This window comes from Colobus angolensis, unplaced genomic scaffold, assembly GCF_000951035.1.
Source record: "Colobus angolensis palliatus isolate OR3802 unplaced genomic scaffold, Cang.pa_1.0 Scaffold2, whole genome shotgun sequence".
NCBI classification, from domain to species: domain Eukaryota; kingdom Metazoa; phylum Chordata; class Mammalia; order Primates; family Cercopithecidae; genus Colobus; species Colobus angolensis.
The window spans coordinates 4,231,866-4,257,256 of NW_012115154.1; the positions used below are offsets into that span (position 1 = coordinate 4,231,866).

Here is a 25,391-nt window from a genome sequence, read left to right on the forward strand (position 1 = left end):
CTTCACTGATAAATAAAAATCAGGACATAAAATGGGGAATGAAGTGGATAAGACATTAATAGTTGATGGGCCAGTGTGTTCATTGATATTTTTCAATCCAGCACTAGAGAAGACAGAAATTCTGGGGGATAAAGGGAATAGGAGAGGAGGGAGAGCACTGAGGTTCTGTCCTTAACTAGGTGGTCCACAGGATGGTAATGAGACTCTATGAGCTATATTTGATGACCTGAAAAATCTCAAAGGAATTATACATTTATTCACAACAACCATGCACAGACTAATTAAAATGTTAGATCTCTTTGCTTTGGGCTGAGGTTATATAACTCCATTGTGGTAATATATTTATCTCAATCTATCTAGAGGTCTGATTATTGGCAGCTGTATTTGTTAGATTAGTGAAAAGGAAAAAATGAATTACTTACTATGCCCATCTTTGCCAGACAGAAATCTTTCAAATCATGAGGTCTAAGAGAGAAAATGATAAGAAGTCCTTTGAGGTAAAATAGTTGACAATTACTGTCCTGGAATAGAGAGACCCTATCTGGGGGATCTGTTGAGTTTTTGCTGTACTGTGGGGCCTAGGGGATGCTCAGTGAATAAAACTTTAATTTTTATTCTAGTTATAAGACAAATATGTCTTAGGTTTTCTGAATAGAGACACATCTGAGCAAAACAAATACATGAAAGGTCAGCTTAGCAGTGGGCCCAAGGTAAGTGATATTTGCAATCCCTCAATAAAATTAATTTTGCAAGGGAAATTTTTTTTAAAGCTTCACAGTCTTACTTCTTACAGTGGAAATACAAGACGAATGAGTACGTAATTGCCTTTACCTTTAAGGAATGCATGGGCTGGGAAATGGGCTCTCATGAGCCCCAGTGGTCCCACTGGCCAGGCTCGTTTTCTTAGGAGAACAAGGTACCACTTGGAGAAGCGTTTGTTTTTCTTATTCAGGACAGAACCCAGTGTCAGAAAATACAGGAAGAATTCAGAAAGAGCCCTTTGGTTCCTTAACCAAACATTTTCAATATATATTTATGTGTAAAAGACTTCTCAAAATATAAATGCCTAGAAGAGGTCACCCCATAAAATTGGTTGAATGATTAAAAGTTTAAAATGCTTGATGTCAATTCTTACTGAATTGATTGTAAAGAAGATAGGCAAAGTCTTCATTGGATACCCCAAAGAGCTCAAGAAGAAGGAAAGGGAAGGAATCCCAAAGCAAAAAGACTGAAACCTGATGGCCTCACTCTTGGCCCAGTGTGCTTCTGTCATTGTTTGAAGGGTAGGTGTCCTTGGGTGCAGCTTAGAAAGGCATGTTCCTCAGAAAGCCTCTGCTTCAAGCTTTTTATTTTTCTTAGTGAAAAATCAAACAATAAACAATCCACTTTTTCCAAAGTACAATTTCTCTTGTAGCAAGTTTGGCTTCCAGTCAGGAGAGCTCCTTGGACATAGCCTGGTGGCCACAGTTGACTCAGCAGACTGCCTTGCTTTTCCAAAGCTCTGAGCTCTTGGGAGAGTTCTTTGCATGACACAGCCATAGATCACCCAATTACCAAATTCTGCAGTTTTAGAACCTGGTTCCACTAATAATTCCTAGCTTTTTTTTTTTTTTTTTGAGAAGGAATTTTGTTCTTGTTGCCCAGGCTGGAGTACAATGACGTGATCTCAGCTCACCACAACCTCAGCCTCCCTGGTTCAAGCGATTCTTCTGCCTCAGCCTCCCTAGTAGCTGGAATTACAGGTATGTGCCACCACGCCAGGCTAATTTTGTATTTTTAGTAGAGACAGGGTTTCTCTATGTTGGTCAGGCTGGTCTTGGACTTCCGACCTCAGGTGATCCGCCCGCCTCGGCCTCCCAAAGTGCTGGGATTTACAGGTGTAAGCAGCTACGCCAGGCTATTTTTCTTTAAAAGGGCCGAGTTCCTATTTTATTTAAATTCAAAACTATTTGAACATTGCAAAGAATCTTTAAAATGTTATGTGGTAATTTTTTTTTTTTTTCCACTAGGGACAGTTCTATCATCCTTAGATAAGGGAAATCTGTCATCTCTAAGATAATTCTGACATCCCTTAACTGCATTATGGAGATTGAGGAAAGTATGATTTACTATATCACAGCAGGGTATATTGGACACAATGCCATTCAATTATAAGGAGAAAACATAGATTAAGCCTTATGCAAAAGCCATCAGTCAAAGGAAGAGGTTTTTGGGAAGAAAAGAGATTTAATGAGAACTTGTGTGTGAGAAGCAGAGAAAGGAGAATATAAGAAAACATCTTTTCTTTTTCCTTTTAGCCTTAGGTAGAAATTGAGAAAAGAAACAGATTTTATATTTTATGAAAACTTGACTCTTCATTTTTTCACCACTCTCTCTGCCAAAAAAATAAATAAATAAAATCAGATCAGTTTTTTTTTTTTTTGAGATGGAGTCTTGCTCTGTTGCCCAGACTGGAGTGCAGTGGCGCGATCTCAGCTCACTGCAAGCTCTGCCTCCCAGGTTCATGCCATTCTCCTGCCTCAGCCTCCTGAGTAGCTGGGACCACAGGCACCCACCACCACGCCCGGCTAATTTTTTGTATTTTTAGTAGAGACAGGGTTTCACCGTGTTAGCCAGGATGGTCTCACTCTCCTGACCTTGTGATCTGCCCACCTTGGCCTCCCAAAGTGCTAGGATTACAGGCGTGAGCCACCGTGCCCGGCTGGTCAGATCAGTTTTTAAGAGAAACTTTAATTAAGCTTGTTCCAAGTTTTTTCATTCCATTTTTTTTTGGTGTGATTTTGGGGAGCACAGTTAGTGAGCATTATATATTCTTTTTGTTGTCTCACTGTGCCTGAAAGAGTTCATCTATCTATCCAGGGCCCTCTTTTAGCTGAAGGCTGGTTGCCTTTCTGCGGGGATCTGGACCCGTGTGCTATGGTGACAATGCTAAGTAACCTCTGCCCACACCCTTAGCCTGACTGTCACTTCCAATGGTAGTTAACTGTCAATCGGGAGTTCAATAATTTTTGCTTTAGTTTTTAAAATTCTGTTTTCAATTCAATGTTTATTTCTTCAGAAAACATAAAAGATGTGGGGTTATTATGAAGATTTCCAGATCTAAAACTAGAGTTTAATTCTAGCACCTCATCTTTATGCACCTGTGATGTCTTCAGTATTATTTCAGTGTTTCAAAGTGTTGTTACTATTATTAGCATGTGAATAATCTGAGGGAGGAGTTTAAAAACATATTTTCAAACGTTTTATATATCTTTCTGCCCATGGGTCATTTAACAACCAATTACACAAAATTCAAGCTTCCCAGGGAGTAAAGCATCAGGGTTAAATAACTGTTTTGCTATGTTTGTATGGGGAAGAGGAAGAATTTAACAAGTTGAAGGATAAGAATGTTGATTTTCCAAACTACTAAAGTAATTTTCATCATTATCATCTGTTATTAAAAATGTAACAAAAGGGAAGAAGGTTTGAGAAAGAATGAAAATGGTGAATAATGAGCTGGAAAATGATACTGTGGAGAAAACAGAAATAACAGAGAATGGTTTTGCTTTTGGAAGAGGTAGTGAAGGATAACTACCATCTAGGAAGAGTTTTAGTCCCATAAAACTGAGCAAGTTTTCTATCAGCAAAGCACAGAATAAGATGAAAAAGGCTTACACTAAGGCAGGAGAGATTGCAGTTGGATCTAATGAAGATCTTCAGGACCATAAAGGGATCAAACTGAAATAGAATGTACAGAGAAATTGCATGTGTCCTTTCCTTAGTGACCTTAAAGAAGAAGAGAGACAACTATTTGCTCTGAATTGTTTGCCTACATAAGGCAGAGACAGGAACTGATTTTTTCAAGTCTCTTGAAGCTTAGCAATCTCTATTCCCTGATAGTTCATTTAATACTGTTTTCCTCTGAGACATGTTATTATTTAATGGAAGTTAACGTTTCCTGTCTTGGCTAGCAGCATTACTGCCCCAAAAGTCCTCCCTTTGATAAATCTCAAAGTTAACCATTGACTTCTCCTTCTCCTTTAACACATCTGTGTCTGCTGCTTGACTGATCCACTGCAAATGGCTACAACATTTAAAATGCTGGGCAAGTGCCATGGACTATGCTAGGCGTTGCTTTACACAGCTAAATTCTAATCCTCACAACAAACATTTGAGAGAGCCATTATCAGTCCTTCACTAGATAGAATATAAATGAAGAAACGGGAACTAAGAGGCTTGCTTAAGCTAAATATAGATGAAAAGCACAACTTTAAACACCAGTCTTTCTAATCCAGACTGTGCCCTCTTTGAACATGGCATGAAGTGAGAAAAAACTAGAAGCCATTTTTCTTAACTCCTAAATTGAGTAACTTTGGGAAAGTGACTTAACCTTTCTAACCTCCATGTCCCTGTTACTTTGGGACCTGGTTCTATTTTTAACTAGATTATATAGGAGACTTCTGGAGAAGTGGAATGATAGCTCAGTTTTTTAAACATACAAGATCTTGCTTGATCTCAAGTTCCTCAAGTTGACATACTTTTTCCACATGCACTTTTCCACATACACCTTCTGTTCAAATAACAAAGGAGAAAATCCAGTGTCCAAGAGGGAGGTCTCAGAGGTGGTTGGGGCTTTCCTTGTGTCCATCTTGTAGATATTTATTTCGGATTTCTGCATTCTACCTTATGGCCAGGGTGGCTGGTTGGCATTCTTTCCTATACATAGCATGAGCCAAAGAAAGGCTCTGGACAGAGAGGGGCTATGTGTTTGTGACTCCTGTCCAGCATATCACATATAAATCTTAGAGCCTAGAGAATACTTGGAGATAATCTAGCCCAGGGATGGCAAATGTAGTTTATAATCCATCCCCAGCTGCTGGATTTGATTTCTTGGGAAACAGGGAGAAGGGCTTCAAGACCATCAAGGCTCATGTATGCCATGGTCATGAGGAAAAGGGAAAGCATTTGTGTATCAAAATTATCCTCCCTGAGGTACCGAAGTTTTCATTTTATAGACAAGACAACTACAATCTAGATAGGTTGTCGTCTTGGTCAATAAAGAGTCCAGGGAGATTAAGTGCAGCAAACTCCTCCATAATGCTATAAATAATATTTGAACAGTTCAATTGCATAAAATGTAGAGCTTCATTAATGCAAGGATAATTAAAAAAACATTTTTTTTTGGTCAATTTACCAGTTGCTGTAGGAAAAAAAGAAAAAAAAACCCTTGTTTTAATCAACAGCTATATAGAAATAGTCTGGTGATTATAAACAAATACGTGGTGATGATTTCTTTCTTTTCTCCCCCTCCTTACTGCAGAAGATAACATCGGCTCACCTCTTTTGAGAATAGGGGTTGGGAACCAATAGGCAATCACTTTGTATTCCAGTTAGCATCATCATGGGGCACGCTATCATGGGCTTCATTGTATTTGGCGTTCTGCAACGAGAATTACTCTAAGTGGTGATGAAGAGCAAGTGCACAGCTGTGGGAGCTTGGGGATACAGACCACAGTGGCCCTCTGCAAGTACATCATCTCTGAGAAGATTAGAGTTTTATCTCAAAATTTACTAAACTTTAGATTTATTTAATAACATCACCAAGTTTGTCTTAATACAATTCATTAGTATTAAGTAAGACTGGCACTCTAGGAATAATAACAATATCAGCTGACATTTCTTTGTTCTGTGGCTTTATGTACACAGTGGCACATGGCTATTGTATTAGGGTTCTCTGGAAAAACAGAACCAATGGAATATCTATCTATCTATCTATCTATCTATCTATCTATCTATCTATCTATCTATCTATCTATCTATTATGGGAATTGGTTATTCACATGATTATAAAGTCTGAGAAGTACCACCATCTGTAGTTTTCAAGCTGGATAACCAGGAAAGCTGGTGATATAATTCAGTCTGAGTCCAAAGGCCTGAGAACCAGGATAACTGATGCTGTCACTCTCGGTTTGAGCCCAGGAGCCAGGAGCTCTGATGTTGAGGGCAGGATAAGATGGATGTCCTGGCTCAAGGAGAGAGAGAATTTACTTTTTCTCTGATTATTCTATTTGGGCCCTGAATGGATTGGATGATGCTCACCACATTGCTGAGAGCAGACCTGCTTTACTCAGTTCTACTGATTCAAATGCTAATCTCATCTGGAAACACTGTTACAGACACACCCAGAAATAACATTTTGCCAGCTATCTGGGCATGCCTTAGCCCAGTGAAGTTGATCTATAAAACTAAGTATCATAGCTATACACCAGTTTTATATACCCTGGTTGAGAGTAATGGAAACAAGGAATTGCATAATTCAACTAGTAAAGTTTTGAAAGATTTAAGCTAATGAAGTTTTGAAAGAGATTGGCTATTGTATACTTACCCTAGTTCCCTCTATTTCTTCTTTTATCATCACTTTAATTCTCTTCATCCTAGAAAATTTTCACCTGGCCATCTATAGTCATCATCTCCTTAAAAACGGTCTTTGTCTAAAGCAGAATTCTATTTTCAAATAAAATGTTATGTGGAATTCCAGTGTAGAAAATAGATAAATGTGGGATGGGGTGAAGCAAGAAGAAGGAAGCCCTGTGTCCTAACTACCTCCCACTGTTTGTGACAGTCCCTTCTTTACTTTCTTAGAGGCCTAGCAGTCTGGTAATCAGTTTTCTTAAGGAATCTTGTTAGTTCTTAAAAACATACAACTGCTTCATTTTATTATTATTATTATTTTTTGTATACAGAGAAGCAAAATTCAACCCTTTCAACCTTCAGAAATTGAGAAAATAGATTATGTATTTTACATTCTTTAAGAATTATTCTAATTGTATGTCTTTGGTTAAATAATGAGCAGAAATGTTAATTAATAGTGTGTCCTTTGGAACTAACCCAAATGTCCATCAATGATAGACTGGATAAAGAAAACGTGGCACATATACCCCATTGAATACTCTGCAGCCATAAAAAAGGATGAGTTCATGTCCTTTGCAGGGACATGGATGAAACTAGAAATCACAAGCCTCAGCAAACTAACACAGGAACAGAAAACCAAACACCACATGTTCTCACTCGTAAGTGGGAGTTGAACAGTGAGAACACATGGACACAGTGAAGGGAACATCACACACTGGGGCCTGTCGGGGGGTGAGGGGCAAAGGGAGGGAGAGCATTAGGACAAATCCCTAATGCATGCAGGGTTTAAAACTTAGCTGGTGGGTTGATAGGTGCAACAAACCACCATGGCACATGTATCCCTATGTAACAAACCTGCACATTCTGCACATGTGTCCCAGAACTTAAAGTAAAATTTAAAAAATAGTGTGTCTTATTATTTTTAGGTGTATTTATTTTAAAGCATAGTGTTGTGCTTTATTTCTAAAAACACAGTGAGTGGAGAAGTAGATTAATACCCAGCATCCATCATAGGAGGAGGTTTGGACAATGAGGTTCTCATTTAGACACTGCCATCCTCTTGGGAATAGCTCATTTTAATTTTGGTCAAAATTGTTAAGAAAATGTAATGAACTTCTTGAGAACTGGCCTCAGAACCCAAACCTATAATGCTCTTGGAAATATCACAACACAAAAGCTGCTTTTAATTTCTCTCCTTAAAACATCTTTGCTTTTTCATTTCTTCTGTTTTGCTCCTTAATTATTATTTTGATTATGCGCTTATCAGGTTAAACACCTTACCAGTACCTGTAGTAAGAATATGTGAATTGGTTCAGGGCTTCTCTTAAAATAAGTGAAAGTGTATGCTTATTTGTTTTTCTTAGAAACTCAGCCTATGAATCAAACTGCTTCTAATGTGGAAACATGTACATATAAAATATATCTGTATGTTTAGATAGAGTTATTGTCAAAATATATTAAATCCTTTTAGAAAATGCCAGAATTTAGTTCTTTTAGAATTCAGTGTCCTTGTACTGAATATTTCCTTTAATGTCTATTACAGGATTACAGAAGAAAGTTTCACTGATTAAGTTGCTTTCAGTATTTTTCTTTATTGACAACTCATATTTAAGTTATAATATTTAGGGCTGTTATTACAAACTACATACCCTTGCTGGATTGCTTATACAATTGTTTTAAGGTTAAATATTTTGACTTATGGCTCAATTTCTATTATTCTAGGGTAAAATTATAGGATAGTCAGACCAGAAATCAGGCAGACTTCTGTATCTTCTTTGTGAGGCCACAGTTAATTGCTTCTTCCTTTTTGTAAGGCAATGAGCCTGATTAGATATGAAGTTCCAGGCAGAAGTGTTTTCCAATAAAGCTTCTTTTATTCTGTACTACAATTATATCAAGTAATAACCAGATATTACCCCACTGGTTTCTCAGCCTTCTGCAGGTGAGATTTCTTTCAAGTTTCAGCTGGTGACAGATCCTCCTGTTGTAGCTTAAAAAAATCAAAGAGCTTTCTCATTGTCTAGCTCTTTGCTTTCGTTTTGACCACAGCTTCCCTATGGCTGGGGCCACCCTTTATGCTTTAAAACAATAGAGATGATTGTCCTTTATGATATCTAATTTCAATTTTCTCTCTCTGAAAGGCAAGGTTTATCTTCTAACAGAAACATAACAGAAGAGTAAGTATGAGTAATTGACCAGGACAAGAGCAATGTTTCAGAATATTGCAGAACTTTCATGCTTTTATTCTTTTCCCCTTTTGTAATTTGGATGCATTATGTTATCTTTTGCAATGAAATGGCCAAGGCATTGTGGTCCTGTGGATTGGATGGGATTTGACAGTTTATCAAGTCCATCCCTTCCCAGGTGCAAAAAGCTTTGTCACGTGGCTAACAATCAAAAGTCTGGCTCTGTAGGACTTTTCAGGGTTCTTTTGGTGGAGTAGTTGGTATGACAGTTACCAAATGCTTGTCAATCATATGAAGCAAATCAGAATATTGGAGAGAATAGACGCCAAATGAGAACCTCCTGACATTTTTTGTGCCAGAACAAGGCTACACAAATTGAGTAAAGGCCTTTCTTAAAACGATTTATAACAAAATAGGAAGTAGTTTCAGAGTGGCACCCAGGAGCCCATAATCTGGTATGCTGCCCCATTTAGAAATCATATTAAGACTGAAATGTGGGTATAATTATTATTGCTATTTTAAGAGAATTGCTCTTAGACATCCTTACAGAGGAACAAGAATTTTCTTTTGTGGCAATACAGAGCCTGAGAAAATGCAGTATGGTTTTATATCTACATAAACATATGTCATATATATAAACTCTATTGCTATTGCTTATCACTGATTATGCAGTTGGCTGTGGAAAGCTATGAGTCACTGAAATGAACATTTTAAACATATGCAATTGATCATTTTTACAACGGGAAGAAAAAAAACCATGCTATTTCTTGTTTGCTTTTGAAGATATTGTGGGTAACACGTGTTCCATATCATCTGAGATTGTACACAGGAAGGAGGTAAACTTATTAATTAAACAAGTCTTGGAAAAGGAACTTGCAGCCTGCATTATGTTAGTAATTGGTTGCTTTTTAAATATGAAAGAAAAAAGAGTGAATTATGTACTCCTGAAAATCTGATCCTTGTTCTTATGGAAAATATGGCAAAACATAGAAACTCTGTTATGGCAAAACTTGTTAGGATAAGGACTCCTTACCTGGGGTTCAGGGAAGTGTTTGAAGATATATAAAAATATATCTTAGTGAAAAAAATAATTACGTTCTTTTTCTTAACACTGCAAATAATCCTATAGTGCTTTGGTATTACACGATCGGTATTATTTTCATTATTCATATTAGGAGTTAAAGAAAAAGAGTCCTTTCATTTTGATTATGAATGTTATTTTTTATATCAAGCCTAGTTAATGTAGATAAGGAAAAATCTTGACATAGCTTAAATAATCCTCAGTTTTTTCTCATCACAGCATGATAGGACATAAAAGTAAAGTGTTTCTTGTCTAATGTTCTTGCCAGTGGAAATACGAAGCTAGTGAACTTGAAGAAGCAGGATGTTTGGGTCCATTCTGAAATTACTGTTAGATCACAAGAATCATTTTTACTAAATTTTGTGAGACTAAGACTCGATCAACAGAGAATAAAACTTTGCTAGTAGTTAGATTTGTCCCATCTGAAAGTTTTATATTCTGAAGCAAGAAAACCAGTGCACATTAGAGATATCTTGGTGATAACGTGTCCTAGAAATGATGCTTCCATTCTTTAGGTTCGAGTAGAGGAAGACAATGGAAGTGTGGCTTTTGTCAAAGGTTGACTTCCAACAGAGAGACATCTGTCTGCTACTCACATCATCTATTGGATGCCTATTGTACTTGGAAAAAAAAATCCACACTTATAATAACTTATGTGGGTATATGGTTAGATGTATATATTCTCTATTTCTGTAGTTTATGTTAGAGTTTTGGGGAAGAGGCTGGCGGCAGCCGCCCATGCTAGTTGTCAAAAAGTGGAAACTCAGCTCAAGATGTTTTTCACCTGTGTGAAGAAAACTTTCTGATACAGTATAAGGAAATGTTTGCACGATTTTGGGTAGATGTGTTATGTGCATTTTTGTGGGGACAAGACCTTTACCTTTATTAGATTTTCACAGAAGGCCATGGCTCCAAAAGTTCCAGGCTTTTCTGGTGTTTGAAGCTGGAAGTATAAGGTAACAGCATCTTATTTCCTATACAAGGATTACTTGAAAACTCTATGAAAAGATTTGAATAGAATTAGAACCAGATCAAGACATTTTCTATGCAATAGGAAAGTCCTTAAGAAAAAGCTAAGTGGTTCATGTTATTATGATCAAATCTAATGTTAATCTATAAATGACTTCTTTTTAGTATTAAAATAAATCCTTTTATCCTGAAAAAGCAGAATCAGTTAAAAAAAGTAATTGCTATTGAAGCCTTTCTGTCCCCTGAGCTAGCTCAAGTGTGAGTCAATAACAGCTACAGACAGTAGCTGAGGCCTGATGCAACCCAAGTTTATTTTACTCTACTCTACTTGCCTAGGGAAGGAAAATCTGATATTATTATTAGTAAAAACACTGTTAAAGGGGGGATTAAGATTAAGTTTGTAAACATAGCCAAGAGTACTTCCTTAGCATTTTTTCTGTTTAATTTGAAAGCCTGATAAATAGAAAAATATTCTGGACTGTTGGGAATACAATAAAATAAAATCTTGGTCAGGCGCAGCGGCTCACACCTGCAATCCCAGCACTTTGGGAGGCCGAGGCAGGCGGATCACAAGATCAAGAGATCTAGACCATCCTGGCCAACATGGTGAAACCCTGGCTCTACTAAAAATACAAAAATTACCTGGGACTGGTGGTGTGCACCTGTAGTCCCAGCTACTCGGGAGGCTGAGGCAGGAGAATCACTTGAACTCAGGAGGTGGAGGTTGCAGTGAGCTAAGATTGCGCCACTGTACTCCAGCCTGGTGACAGAGCAAGACTCTGTCTCAAAATAAAATAAAATAAACTCTTGTTGCATCCGATCTGAGCTGCACCAGACTTTTACCGGAGACACAGTGTTCACAATATATAATTGAATCATAGTACTTTTTGCAATTTTATTCAGAGATTTTTAACTGTTATGTCTTTTAGTTTTCAGCATTCCTCTACTGTTTTGGGAAATGTCATATTCTTATCTTGGAAGAGTAATCTCAAAATTGAAGCATCTTAGAGCCAACAAGAATTAAAAGGATAGGATGTCCTTGCATAGAGGTCCAATAGAGACAAAAGACTTTGGGTTTTGGAGTCTGAGAGATGTGAGTTTAAATGCTAAGCTTGCTACTTGGTTTTTCAACTTTCTTTTATGAATTGACTAACTCTTGGTCCAGTGTCAGTATTTAGCAGGGGATGGAATTCATGTCCTGCTTTGGTTTAATCCTAAGTACCCAATCCTGGTGAGACCGATAAGAAGAGACAGGGACTGTTATGGTCCTTATGCCTCTGAAATGTTGTAGACTTTCCTTATGGTTCTCGCGCTATTCTTTGTGAGTTGTATGACCTTGGTTAAGCTACTTAACCTCTGAATCTCAGTTTCCTAGTTGTAAATTGAGGCTAATATCTACCTTTATAAGTCATTAGAAGAACTACATATAATATGTTTAAACCCCTAGCACAGTGCTTGGCTTAAGTTGTGAACCATTTGGTTCTGACATTTGACATCTAGCTTCCTCTTGAACATCTTTAGGAACACAAAGGTCATTACTACATGAGAACACCTCTGCTGTTGTAGCTCAGTTCTCATTGATAATCAGTTATTGGTCCTGGGATTGCATTCCCAGCAAAAATAAGCTGAACTGCTCTTAGTATAATGGATTTTCCAACGTTTGAGGACAGATATCATGTTTCCTCTTATAGATCTTATAGTCACAGTTTATCGAACTATTTATTGTAAGAGATTATCTCAAGGCCCTTTTCCCTTCTGGACGTAATGTAGAATATCAGTTTCTTTCAACAGCCTGGCATCTAAAACAGGGTGCAACATTCTGGAAGTGGTATGAACAACATCAGGCCAGAATAGTCATTCTGTCATTGGCAAACTGGTAATTTCTAACCTTAGTTAGAAAGTTTTATAATTCAAATCTTAGGGGTCTCAGTTTTCTCATTTATAAAATGAGTTGCTCAGAGCCAGGTGCGGGGCTAACACCTGAACTCCCAGCTTCTCGGCAGGCTAAGGTGGGAGGATAAATAGAACTCAGGAGTTTGAGGCTGCAGTGAGCTGTGACTGTGTCACTGCACTCCAGCCTGGGTGACAGAGCAAAACTCTGTCTCTTACAAAAAGAGTTGTTTAGGCCGGGCACAGTGGCTCACACTGTAATCCCAGCACTTTAGGAGGCTGAGGCGGGCGGATCACAAGGTTAGGAGATCGAGAGCATCCTGGCTAACATGGTGAAACCCCGTCTCTACTAAAAATACAAAAAATTAGCCAGGTATGGTGGCAGGTGCCTGTAGTCCCAGCTACTCAGGAGGCTGAGGCAGGAGAATGGCGTGAACCCAGGAGGCAGAGTTTGCAGTGAGCAGAGATCGCACCACTGCACTCCAGCCTCAGCGACAGAGTGAGACTCCGTCTCAAAAAAAAACAAAAACAAAAACAAAAAAAACCAGTTGTTTCAATCAAACAACACATAGGATTGCATCTTGCTTTGAAATATAAAACTCAGTGTTAACCATAATGTTGATGTTATATTTCTTAGATATTACAGCTCATGTTTAATTTCACTAAATATTTCTTTTTAATTGAGTGTCTGCTTTGTGCTAAACCCAGTGAACTGTAAAGGACAGAAATATTCCTCCTTAATGTGCTTATACTGTTTTAGCAGTAAGACATAAAATAAAGAATATTACACAAAGAATATTACACAAAGAAGTGTCTTGTCCTTTAGTAATTTGGCTTGCACACAATGCATAGTTTATATCTTTAACAAAAGCTAAAGTTATTATCAACAACAGTCTATCCATTAACAGATTAAACACTGACGTGGAAATGGAAATGTCTGATAAAACTGTATCTGAGGCTCTTATCTATAGAGAGCATGGAAGAAGCTGACCAGGATACCTCTCCTTAGTGTTGTATTTTAGAGCTGAGTCTGCGTTAAGAGTCACTGAGCACAGCCTTCGTGTTATTTCCTTGAGACTGAGAACTTTCTCTCCTTTCTGAAATAGTATCAACACCAGATCAAAGACACAGTAGTCCTCTGAGACCCGGTCCATTAAACACTCAGCGTTGTCTGGTAAACCACTCTCTTTTACTGTGGCTGAAGAACATGGAAAATTTTTCAGCAACCTCTTACATTGTGAACTTCAGGCCCTGCTCAGATGTGGTGTTTCTTCTTCCTCATGCCTAATATTGTTAGGGACATTCATAGGCGGAGATGGTTAAGGGGAGCTTGTGTCTCAACAACAAATGAGAGACTGGTAAAAATGATCTGAACAACAGTGAAAAAAAATCAGTTGCCGTTATTTTTTTTTTCTTTTCAAAAAGTGAAAGCCATGTTTGCTTTGAGATGAAACATTTAAGAAGCTTCTCTTCTTTAGGTGATTCCATCCCTCCCCAGCCTCAGCAGTTCCTGCTTGGAAGTAAACAACCAAAGAGAAGGCAGGGAGCATGGAACTGCCTTTTCCAAGGACACCCAGGCTGCTTGGCACCTGAGCCTGCAGAGACTCTTATCCACCTGCTCTGCTGCCCCAGGTCTTGCCTAACTGGAGGGGCCAAAACTATCTGTCTGACTCAAGAGGGCATCAGGGCAGAGTCCTCACATCTTTTATGACAAAAACGTCCCTTAGCACGTCCGGAATATTTTTTCTCTAGGCTTGTTCCAACTTGAGCTCATTTTGCTCTGATTATTCTGGCCTATGTGTTTCTGCATCTGTTTATTCTCGTAAGAGGGATGTGTGTGTGTATGTGTGTGTGTGTGTGTGTGTGTGAGTGTTTTGTGTTCCTCTTTTTGCCATGGTGTAGCTGATTAAAAGCTACAGATCAACAGGCTTTTCACCACTAAGCTAGGGTAATCATAGATAACATGGGGTGACCTCAAAAGGTTTAATTCTGCCTTTTGTTTGAAAGGCAGAGAACTTGAAAGAGCAAGTGCATCTCAGCATGAAGGGAGAGGATCCCAGTTCACACTAAATAGTTCCTTCTCTGCAGGCAGATTTGTGAGCCTCACAGTGTCTGCCGTTTATTGGGACAAGCCCTTTAAAATCCCTTGTCTCTCTTCTATCATGGTCTATTTAAGGCTGTTATCTTCCAAATGGCAGCCTCTCATGAGCAGTTCAACTTGCCCTACTATGCCAGCAGATATTTTACGAGTCCATAATTAAGAAACTTGGTTTTATATGGGTCCTATAAGGTCTGTTTGTCAATTCTGCAGATAAACACTTCTACCCTGGAGATATCCCAGTGACAGCAAGCATATGTATGTCATCGCATCCAGATAAATGTCTAAAGTCACTTGGTTATTAGCCTGATTTAATACCCAGCTTTACCCTTATTATCACGCCACAATTCGTGGCATGCCAATTATGTGCCAGGCTCAAACAACATTGAAATTGTATTCAAATGATGAACTCTTAAAGTGTATCATGGAGCCAAGTAAGTTGTTGAAGCCAATGTCCAAATAATTTCATCGAAAAACTTTTATGTAAGGAAAGTAGTTTAATTTTTGTAATGTTTGATCTGAATGATACAGATTAGCTTTTGTGAAATAAATTCACTGGTTCATTGATCAATGCCTCAATTCACTTAGCACAGACAGGCCAGATATTGTCAAGGCCTTCAAGTGTTACGCTGGGACATGGGGGTCCTGTGATATGTAGTAAGCCCAGCTACGAAATCCAAGACTGGAAGTCCAGGTAAGGGGGAGGTATCTGGCAGACACGTCAGGTTGACAAAATGTCAAGTTGAAGGAGGGAAGTTCAGGTAGGGAGCAGTGCTCAGACCCATACAGGCAGGATCCACAGTCAGGGATGTTTGACTCTGCAGAGGAGCCAGGAGGGGTCAAGTTTGAATTGCGATCCGGGGCAGAGACAGCTTACTTCTTGTTCAGTTGGCAGGAGGTGGCTAGTCCTGTGTCTACACATGTGTCAGAGTCAGAAGAAAATCAGAGGCCTGTGTGTGGGCTTTGTCCCTAAACAGCAAGTGAGAGGGATATTGCACTAGTAGGATGACTTCCTAGTTGGGACCCAGAGGGGAAAGACTTCAGTGACGGATGCTCTCCACCTGCTGGTTACCCTGGTACTTCTACGGGAAAAGGAATCTCTTCAGAGCTCTGCTCTCTGCTTGTAATCTTATTGCTCCCTTCTGCAGTTTGCTTTTTTTTTTTTTCTCGAGACAGAGTCCCACTCTGTTGCCCAGGCTGGAGTGCAGTGGCATAATCTCTGCTCACTGCAACCTCCACCTCCTGGGTTCGAGTGATTCTCTTGCCTCAGCCTCCTGAGCAGCTGGGATTACAGGTGCCCACCAACATGCCCAGCTAATTTTTGTATTTTTAGTAGAGATGGGGTGTCACCATGTTGGCCAGCTGGTCTTGAACTCTTGACCTCGGGTGATCCGCCCACCTCGGCCTCCCAAAGTGCTGGGAATATGGGCATGAACCACCACACCCAGCCCAGCTTGCTTTTTTTGATACCCATGTTCTGTCTTCTCTCTGCAATATCTGTTTCCCTATAAACAACCTCAGAATTCCCCTATCTTAAATAAAAATGCCTCTTGTGTCTTACTTTTCAGGCTGCTATAACAAACTGCCTGAGACTGGGGTGGCTTATAGACAACAGAAACGTATGTCTCAGAATTCTGGAGGCAGAGAAGTCGAAATGAAGGTGTGAAGGTGTGGGCAGATAGCACCTTCTTGCTGCAGTGTCCTCACATGGTGAAGGGGCCTACGAGCTCCTTTGACCCTCTTTGATAAGGACACTTAGTCCATTTATGAGAGCTCCAGCCTCATGATCTAATCATCTACAAAGCCTTCACCTCTTGATACTGTCACATCAGGAATTAGGTTTCAACATACAAATTTTGAGGGAACACAAACATTCAGAAGTTGGCACCTTGATTATGCTTTTATATTAAGCTATCTTGTATTTCTCTTGCTTTTGCTGTTTAGCACCAAACCTCCCCAAAGTTTGGTTTATGTTCATTGTTTCCTTTGATTACTACTCAAACCTTCAGTCCTGTGCCGTCCATCTTCCTGCACCCTCTTAGCTTCTGGAATTCTTCTCTTGTGGTCACCAACCCACCTGTAATCACCAAATTTAGAGTCTTTCCTTATCCCAATTCTCCTTACCCTATCTGCTGCTTTGCTTCTGAGGCTGTGGGTAATGCCTTCCTAGTTTATGCTGCCTTTCCTGGCCGCTGCAGGGATTCTGAATGACGTCCTTGCCTTTCGTTTCTGGCTGTGTCTTTTCTCTCTTCCCTTGCCTCCATTTACAACCCTAACGTGGGTCATTTTAAGACACAACTGGCTGGGTGCGGTGGCTCATGCCTGTAATCCCAGCACTTTGGGAGGCCGAGGCAGGCAGGTCACTTGTGGTCAGGAGTTTGAGACCAACGTGGCCAACTTGGTGAAACCCTGTCTCTACTAAAAATACAAAAATTAGCTAGGCATGGTGGCACATGCCTGTAGTCTCAGCTACTTGGGAGGCTGAGGCAGAATCACCTGAACCCAGGAGGTGGAGGTTGCAGTGAGACAAGATTGCACCACTGCACTCCAGTCTGGGTGACAGAGCGAGACTCGGTCTCAAAACAAAAACCAAAAACCAAAAAAAAAAAAAAACAGAAAACACAAGACACAACCTTTGGCATTCTCTCTACTGTTAGTGAGCCCTTTTTCCTTCAATGCCATGATTCCCTCTTCACAGTCTCTATTTCTGGTCCTTACTTTCAGTTTTAGTTCTCAAAGCTTGTTTTCTATAAACTATATTTATGTAAATGTCTACCTGTAACTCAGAGTTAGTATACTTACAACTAAAATCTCTCTTTCTTCCCTCCCTTTCTTCCCATGTACTAGTCTGTTTTCACGCTGTTAATAAAGACATACCCGAGACTGGGTAGTTTATCGAGGAAAGAGGTTGACTCACATTTCCACATGGCTAGGGAGGCCTTACAATCATGGCAGAAGGCAAAGGAGATGCAAAGTCACGTCTTACATGGCAGCAGGCAAGAGAGCATGTGCAGGGAAACTCCTGTATGAAACCATCAGATCTCGTGAGACTTATTCATTATAACGAGAACAGTACAGGAAAGACCCACCACTGTGATTTAGTTACCTCCCACCAGGTCCCTCTCACAACATGTGGGAGTTATGGAAGCTACAATTCAAGATGAGATTTGGGTGGGGACACAGTCAAACCATATCACCCCAGTTTTCCTTTCTGATGTTTACTGTGTTCCTAGCATCAATACTTCCCTAGGTACCAAGACTCAAACCTTGAACTCAGCTTTTCTTTCTTTTCCTTGCTTCCCATGTCTAATTATTCACCATAGTCTATCACTTGTTTCATAGCAGATCTCATATCCTTTGCTTTACTTTTCTTCTGCTATGAAATCATCAGCAGTTAATTGTTAGTAGTGTAGTAGTTTCCTAACTGATCTGTTTCTACGCTACACACCTGTGGTAGGCTGACCGATGATCCCCAAAGATAGCCAGGTCCTGATCCCTGGAACCTGTGAATGATATCATCTAAGGTAATAGGGACTATGAAGATGGGATGAGTTAAAGATCTTGCAAGAGGGAGATGGTTCTGGATTATCCTCATAGGCTCTAAACGTAAACACAGGATACTTACAAGAGGGAGGGAGAGGGAGATTTAACCACACACAAAAGAGAGAAGGCAATGTGACAGACTGAGAGAAAGAGGAAGGAAGAGCAAGAGAGAGAGGAAGAAGAGAAAGAGAAGGAGAGAAGCGAGTGAGAGAGAGAGAGTTTTGAAGATGGAGGAAGGAGGCCATGAGCCCAGTAATACTACAAATGCTGCTCTGGAAAAGGGAAGGAAACAATTCTCCCTTAGAACCTCTGGAAGGAGCCTGGCCTTGCTGACATGTTAGTTTTAGCCCAGTGTAATGGATTTGGGATTTCCAATCTCTAAAACTTTCAGAGAATTAATGTTTTTTAAAGCTATTCAGTTTGTGGGAATTCATTGCTGTGGCCCTGGCAAACTAATATAAGCCCTCTGATTCATCCTACATGTTTTGGCAGATCAATGCTCCTAAAACATAGCTTTCTGAACACTCAATTTGTTACTCGGTTTACCACTTCAATTATGCTAAATTAACATTATTGAATATCTCCCAAGTAACAAGTTCTGTGCTAATTCTGCAGATACAGGCATGAAGAGGACAGTTTCTGCCTGCTCCTTGCTTGTATTCTTTCAGAGAAGCTACACAAACCAGCAACCTTTTGAAATCAGGGACATTTTATAAGCATGCATGGGTTCCTTTGAGAGCACAAAAGAGGGACAACTCCCTTGGGATTCTGGAATACAAGACCCATTATTTAGATTGTATGGCTGGTCATGCAAAACTGGAAACAGAGCATCTATGCTCCTCTTTAGAAGGAAACATAAGATCAGGAATATGGCTTTGCCCTTTAAAAATGGAAATTAGCTTTGAATCAGTAAAGTGTGTGCCAACTAGATTGAGAACTTCTGTCAAGTTTTGACATGCAGGGGGAAAAGATAAGAATGGTCCTTGTGTATAAACTTTTTAGATTACATTGTTGTTACACACATTAATATGCTTTACAAGATTCCCTAGTTCCAAATGCTTGTGAAACATCGTTTGAATAAATAACATAAGTCTTAAAACAATGATTACTATGAAAATTAATGACAAAAATTGCATCAGTTGATGTGAACAGTAATTTTACTGTTTCTTAAAGAAGCAGTGTATTCCAACAGTATAAAAACTTCAATTTGTGATTTTCTTATGACAAGAGCCATTCTCTTTATTTCCCCACTGCAGAATATATTTGAAAATAAAATGATTCTTGACTCTGTTGTTTTCTCTTTTTCTGGAACTCAAATATAACTAAATGCTTTTGTTTATGCTTGCTTCTCTTCCATAGGAAGTAGTGAGACCATAAAAGCTTTGTACGTCACGCTACAGGGTTTAAAACTCATGCTGTTGGTGGAAGCCTGTGGAAGAGAACTTTCTTTAAACTGTATTTTCCATTGGGGTAAAATACACATAACATAAAATTTACCATCTTAACCATTTTTCGGGTGTATAATTCAGTAGTATGATGTAAATTTACATTGCTCTGCAGCCAATCTCTCTTTAAAATTTATTTTTAATTTTTGGTTTACTTTAAGTTCTGGAATACATGTGTGGAATGTGCAGGTTCGTTACAGAGGTATATATGTGCCATGGTGGTTTGCTGCACCTATTGACCTGTCATCTAGGTTCCCTTCTCTTACCCCCAACCCCCCAACAGGTGTTGTTCCTCTTCCTGTGTCCATGTGTTCTCATTGTTCAACTCCCACTTATGAGTGAGACATGCGCTGTTTGCTTTTCTGTTTCTGTGTTAGGTTGCTGAGGATGATGGCTTCCAGCTTCATCCATGTCCCTGCAAAGGGCATGATCTCATTCCTTTTTTAGGGCTGCATAGTATTCCATGGTGTATATGTACTGCATTTTCTTTATGCTGCCTATCATTGATGGGCATTTGGGTTAATTCCATGTCTTTGCTATTATAAATAGTGCAGCCAATCTCTTAAACTCTTTTCTTCTTGCAAAACTAAAACTCTACCCGTAAAACAACTTCTGATTCCTCTCTTCCCTCAGCACCTGGCAATCACTATTCTACTTTCTTGCCTCTATGATTTTGACTATTCTAGATATGTCACATGAGTGGCATCAGATAGTATTTTTTTTTCTTTTGTGACTGAGTTATTTCACTTAGCATAATGTCATCAAGGTTCCTTTATGTGGTAGCGTTTGTCAGAATTTCCTTCCTTTTTAAGGCTGAATAATATGCCATTGCAAGTATATATATTTTGTTTATCTGTTTGTCTATGGACGGGCACTTGGGATGCTTCCACATTTTGCTACTGTGAATGTGCAACTATGAACACTAGTTTGCAAATATCTCTTCCAGACCCTGCTTTCAGTTCTTTTGGTTACAGAGATAGCTTCTCGACTTGCGATGAGGCTGTGTCCAGATTAAACCCATTGTAAATGGAAAGTGTGTTTTGATATTTTCAATTTAAGATGAGTCTATTGGGATGTAACCCCATCGTAAGTCAAGGAATATACTAAATGTGTATCACTTTCAAACTGTTGTAACATCAAAAAATCATTAAATTGAACCATCTGAAGTCTGGGACCATCTGTATTCCCAGAAGTGGAATTGCTAGATCACACGGTAGTTCTATTTTTAAATTTTTGAGGAAATGCCGTCATGTTTTTCATACTGGCCACGCCATTCTCAATGTCCTCCAACATTGCACGAGGGTTCCATTTTTCTACATCCTCCTCAACACTTCTTTGCTGTTTGTTTTTGTTTTTTGATAGTAGCTGTCCTAAAGGTTGTGAGGTGGTATCTCATTGTGGTTTGAATTTGTATTTCTCCAGTGATTAGTGATGTTGAACATCTTTTCATTTGCTTATTGGCCATTTGTGTATCTTCTTTGGAGACCCATAAAAGAGAGTTAAAACAAAGACATGCCGCAGTCAAATTTAGGTTTTGGAAAGGTCACAATGACGTCTAAGTTGAAGGTGAATTATAGAGGGAGTGACCAACTGTAGGGCAACCAGTTAGGAGGTGATTGTAGTTTCTGTGTTGATGCTTTGTTATTTTCTAAGAAAAGCCCTCATGCTGGCATTTAATTCTGTCCACATACTGGCCTCGTCTTTCTTTCCAGATTCCCCTCTGTTATGTCTTTTCATGAATTCTATGTTCTTTTCAAGCTCGGTCGTATGTCTTGTTAGCATTCTTACCTCAAAACTTTGAGACTTTTTTTTGTTATAGAAAATGTACTTATGTCTGGTTTTCTTACTATAGTTTTCCTTTAGGGCACATCTTTGTTTCTCTCCTCCATCAATACTCTGATTTCCCCAGTTTGGTGGATTATTTCTCTCTCGCTCCATCTCTCTGTCTCTCTCTCTTTCACAGATGGCTGTGGTATTCATGAACACTTACACATCACTATGATTAGTTATATGTGTGGATGGAATTATAAAGTCCTTGAGAGCATAAATGTTTTCTTGTATCTCTATATATCTACGTCATTATATCCAGAACTTATTTTTGTGTGTGTATATGTGTGTGTGCAGGGTAATGATTAGTAAATGTTTGTTACTGATAATAAAAATGAGTTTGGGAATACTTTGAATTATGTTGCATTTATACAACTGAAATTACCAGCATAATTTGGCTTTTTATGCACATAAAATTATGGTTCATTAACTTAGTCTCAAAATACAATTACTTTCTCTCAAAATATTCAGATTTTGTAAGCAGTAAAATGCCAAAAAATGTTTTAGGAAGGAAAACAAACATTTTTGAACATCTTCTATGCGCCAAACGCTATACAAGGCTCTTTATACATGCTACTTAAACCTCACAGTAATCCTTTGTAGTAGAGATTCATTTTTTAAAAGAGGTTTAGAGAAGTTTGGGGAGATTACAGTATGAAAGGAAAAGTCAGAGAAACTGAGTAGGTAGCTGTTGTACTGGTCCTGGACAGAATGTTCAAGTGATGAATTATTCCAGTTTGGTAAGAATGGGGAAGTAGAGAAAGGATTCTAGTAATGTTTAGAAGGTAAAATAAACATTTTTGTATCTAGTTGGAGGAAAGAGGAGACAGGAATCTCAAGTTTCTGGCTTGAGGCACTCAGTGTAATCTGGTGCCATTCTTCAATGTAGGAAAGAAAACAGAACCACAGAGGAACAGAGGAATGAAAATGTATGAAGAAAAACAAGTCAAAAATTTAGGAGACAAGTCTGCTTGAAGAGACAGTCTTAGAGCCATGCAACACATATGTATTGTCAATACCATTGCAACAGTGAGGTTTGGGAACAGCTAGCAATAAGACAGTGCATTGTCTGCATAGACTAAAATGAAATAAGAGGTGCTGTTTTTATTATCAAGTGTCACAATGCTTGTGATAAAATGTTCCTCCCTGAAAAAAAGTCTGTTATTCTAAATTCTAAAGAATTGCTGCCGTTGTTACTGAATTTTAACAATACATTTGCAAGCTTCAGATTAGCACATTTTTATTCTTTATTTCTTCACAAACATCTTCTTTATTAATTTGGAGAACTCCTGTTATATATTCAGCCCCTGACATGTTTGAAGTCAACTGCATGATTTGTTTCAAGAGTGAGTTTATAATTGTTTGAACTCGCTTTGAGAGCAGTTCCTATCTCCATCCCCTGTGATACTACATGTTTCTGCATTTAAACAGTAGATTAGGAATAAACATTGTTAGCACAGCGAATTGCAAAGAAGAAACAGAACTTGGATTATACCAATTCTGTCATGCCATCTGACAACCTGGAGTTTTTAATTTGTGTTTGAATTTAAAACAGTAACACAGAGCATGAAACTGGTAAGTCCTATTTTTAGTTCATATATGAAATATTTTACTGAACGTGAATCATGTTTTAAAATTTAAATGTGTTCTTTATTGTACATTGCATAAACAGTGAAAAGCAAATCAAGAAAATAATGACAACTACTGATGATTTCATGATGATTGCTAGAAACAGTTTTATCTAGAGGGAGGGGGTGGTAAATAATGATCTACCCTGAATGTCAGATATGCCAGGTGAACCACTACATATTACACACGTCCAGTGTCTCAAGAGCTGTTCCAGGCCCTGCAGACTTAGCAGTAAAAGGCATGAGGGTTTAAAAGTTGGTATGGAGAAGATGGCCTAGAGAAAGAATGTAGAAGGGAAGTGAAGATGACCCACTCCAGAGCTGTGGAAAACACAAGTTTCTAAGAGGTAGACTTTAGAAGAAGAGGATCCCCAAAGGCAAGCAAGAAACAGATAGAGTGGTGGGAGGAGACGTAAAAGAGAGTAGAGTCAGCGACATTAGGGGAGAAGTTACGGGAAAGATGTTTGGACAACAGCATTCAAGTGACTAAGAAGGCAAAAAAGAAAATGGTTGGAAAGTACCCTTTGGGTTGACCATTAGGAAGTGGGGGTGAGTTTCTTTAAAAAGTCTTTGCTCTGAATGGGAGAAGTAAGGACAGTTCAAGGCAAGAGAGCACGATTGAATAGAAGGGGCATTAAATTATCTTTTCTAATTCTAAAATACATGCAAGTTCATTGTTGAAAATGTGGCTAAAGTTAAAAATTGAAGGAACTATGAACTCATGTCCCTTGGCTTAATTAGCCTTTGACTATGAAATAGTCATGTCTTCACCATAAATCCTTAAGCCTCTCCTGTGTGCTAACAAAGCCTCATGCCCACTTCAGAGTGCCCTAATTTGGTCCAGACTATGCTGTTTTACTTCTCTCTTACTTCTCCTGTCTCAGCTGCCCATGCCTATTGGCGACAGGCTACCTGGAAGGCCATCACTCCCTGTACTTATGAGAACATTGGTATCTGTGCTATGCAAACCATCCAGAAACGTCAGGGCTCCATCCAGAGGCAGGCCCTGCTCCATCATGCAGCCATGTATATGTGGCCAGCTGGGCCTCCAGGGAGCTCAGCCTAGTCCAGAATTGCTTTCAGTCTTGGTGAAAACCTCTGTTACTCTTTGGCCACCCCCTCTTCCTCTAACCAACGGTGCAACACAACCCGAGGAACTAATAAATATCCCTCTTGTTTTTCTCCCTTCCCCCAAGTTTCAACCATTTTCTCTCAAAAGCAATATCCTCTCCCCAGAATGCTACCCTCTCCTCTCTTTTCCATTTAGCCTTTTGCAGATTTTCAATCTCAGATTTTCCAAACTTCGCCACTTGAGCAGTCTTCTCTTTACCCATGCATAATTTAGAAGACTTGCTATAGCCTTTCTTCTTCTTTTTTTTTCCCAAATAATGTGCCTGTCCTTAAAGGTGAATTCAAATGTGAATTCAAATTCAAATTTCCACCCCTTGTTAAACAGAAAGTACTTGAAACTGAAATTACATTTTTTTTCTGACTTCTATTTTTCCATTTCATCTTAGGATACATTTTTATTCATGACTGAAACACAAAGTACTCTACCATGTGCAGAAGCTGTTCTCCAGCAATTTCTGTAAAATGGAGAAAAAAATAATAGAAGAAAATATAAGTTGATTTTTAATCTTACCAACAGATCTTATAGATTCCCTCTTTGTAAGTCCTAGCACATATTTGATGCTAAATATGTTGGCTGAACATAAAAATATATACAGAAATTGGGATCCTACTGTAAATGTATATTTTTCCCATTTTCCATAAAAGTAAAATATTTCTTGACCTTAACTACTATTTAATTTTTCTTTCATCATTCTATTATATGATTTTGATTATGTAGCATGAATTATTTAATCACTTCCCCACTGCTTACCATTTGGGCATTTTTGTACTGTAATAGATTCCCTAATATAAATATTTGCATGTCTACTAATTTTCTTTGGATTCTGTATTAGGGTTCTCTAAAGGGACAGAACCGATAGAATGTATGTAAATATGAAGGGGAGTTTATTAGGAGAATTAATTCACAAGGTCACAAGGCGAAGTTCCACAATAGGTCATCTGCAAGCTGAGGAGCCAGGAAGTCAGTCCGAGTCCCAAAACTTCAAAAGTAGGGAAGCTGACAGTGCAGCCTTCAGTCTGTGACTGAAGCCCTGAGAGCCCCTGGCAAACCACTGGTGTAAGTCCAAGAGTCCAAAAGCTGAAGAATTTGGAGTCTGATGTTCAAGGACAGGAAGCATCCAGCATGGGAGAAAGATGGAGGCCAGAAGACGCAGCAAGTCAAGTCCTTCCACATTCTTCTGCCTGCTTTATTCTAGCCATGCT

At 38.9% G+C, this 25,391-nt stretch overlaps 1 long non-coding RNA gene across 1 annotated transcript in view; it reads left to right on the top strand.

Moving 5' to 3' along the window:
- Window positions 1-11,555: 11,555 nt before the first annotated feature.
- LOC105511155 overlaps window positions 11,556-25,391 on the top strand; it is a 265,769-nt gene continuing 251,933 nt past the window's right edge. The window contains exon 1 of the long non-coding RNA XR_001001673.1: window positions 11,556-11,719. This is a non-coding gene — a long non-coding RNA (uncharacterized LOC105511155). The remainder of the gene's footprint in view (window positions 11,720-25,391) is intronic.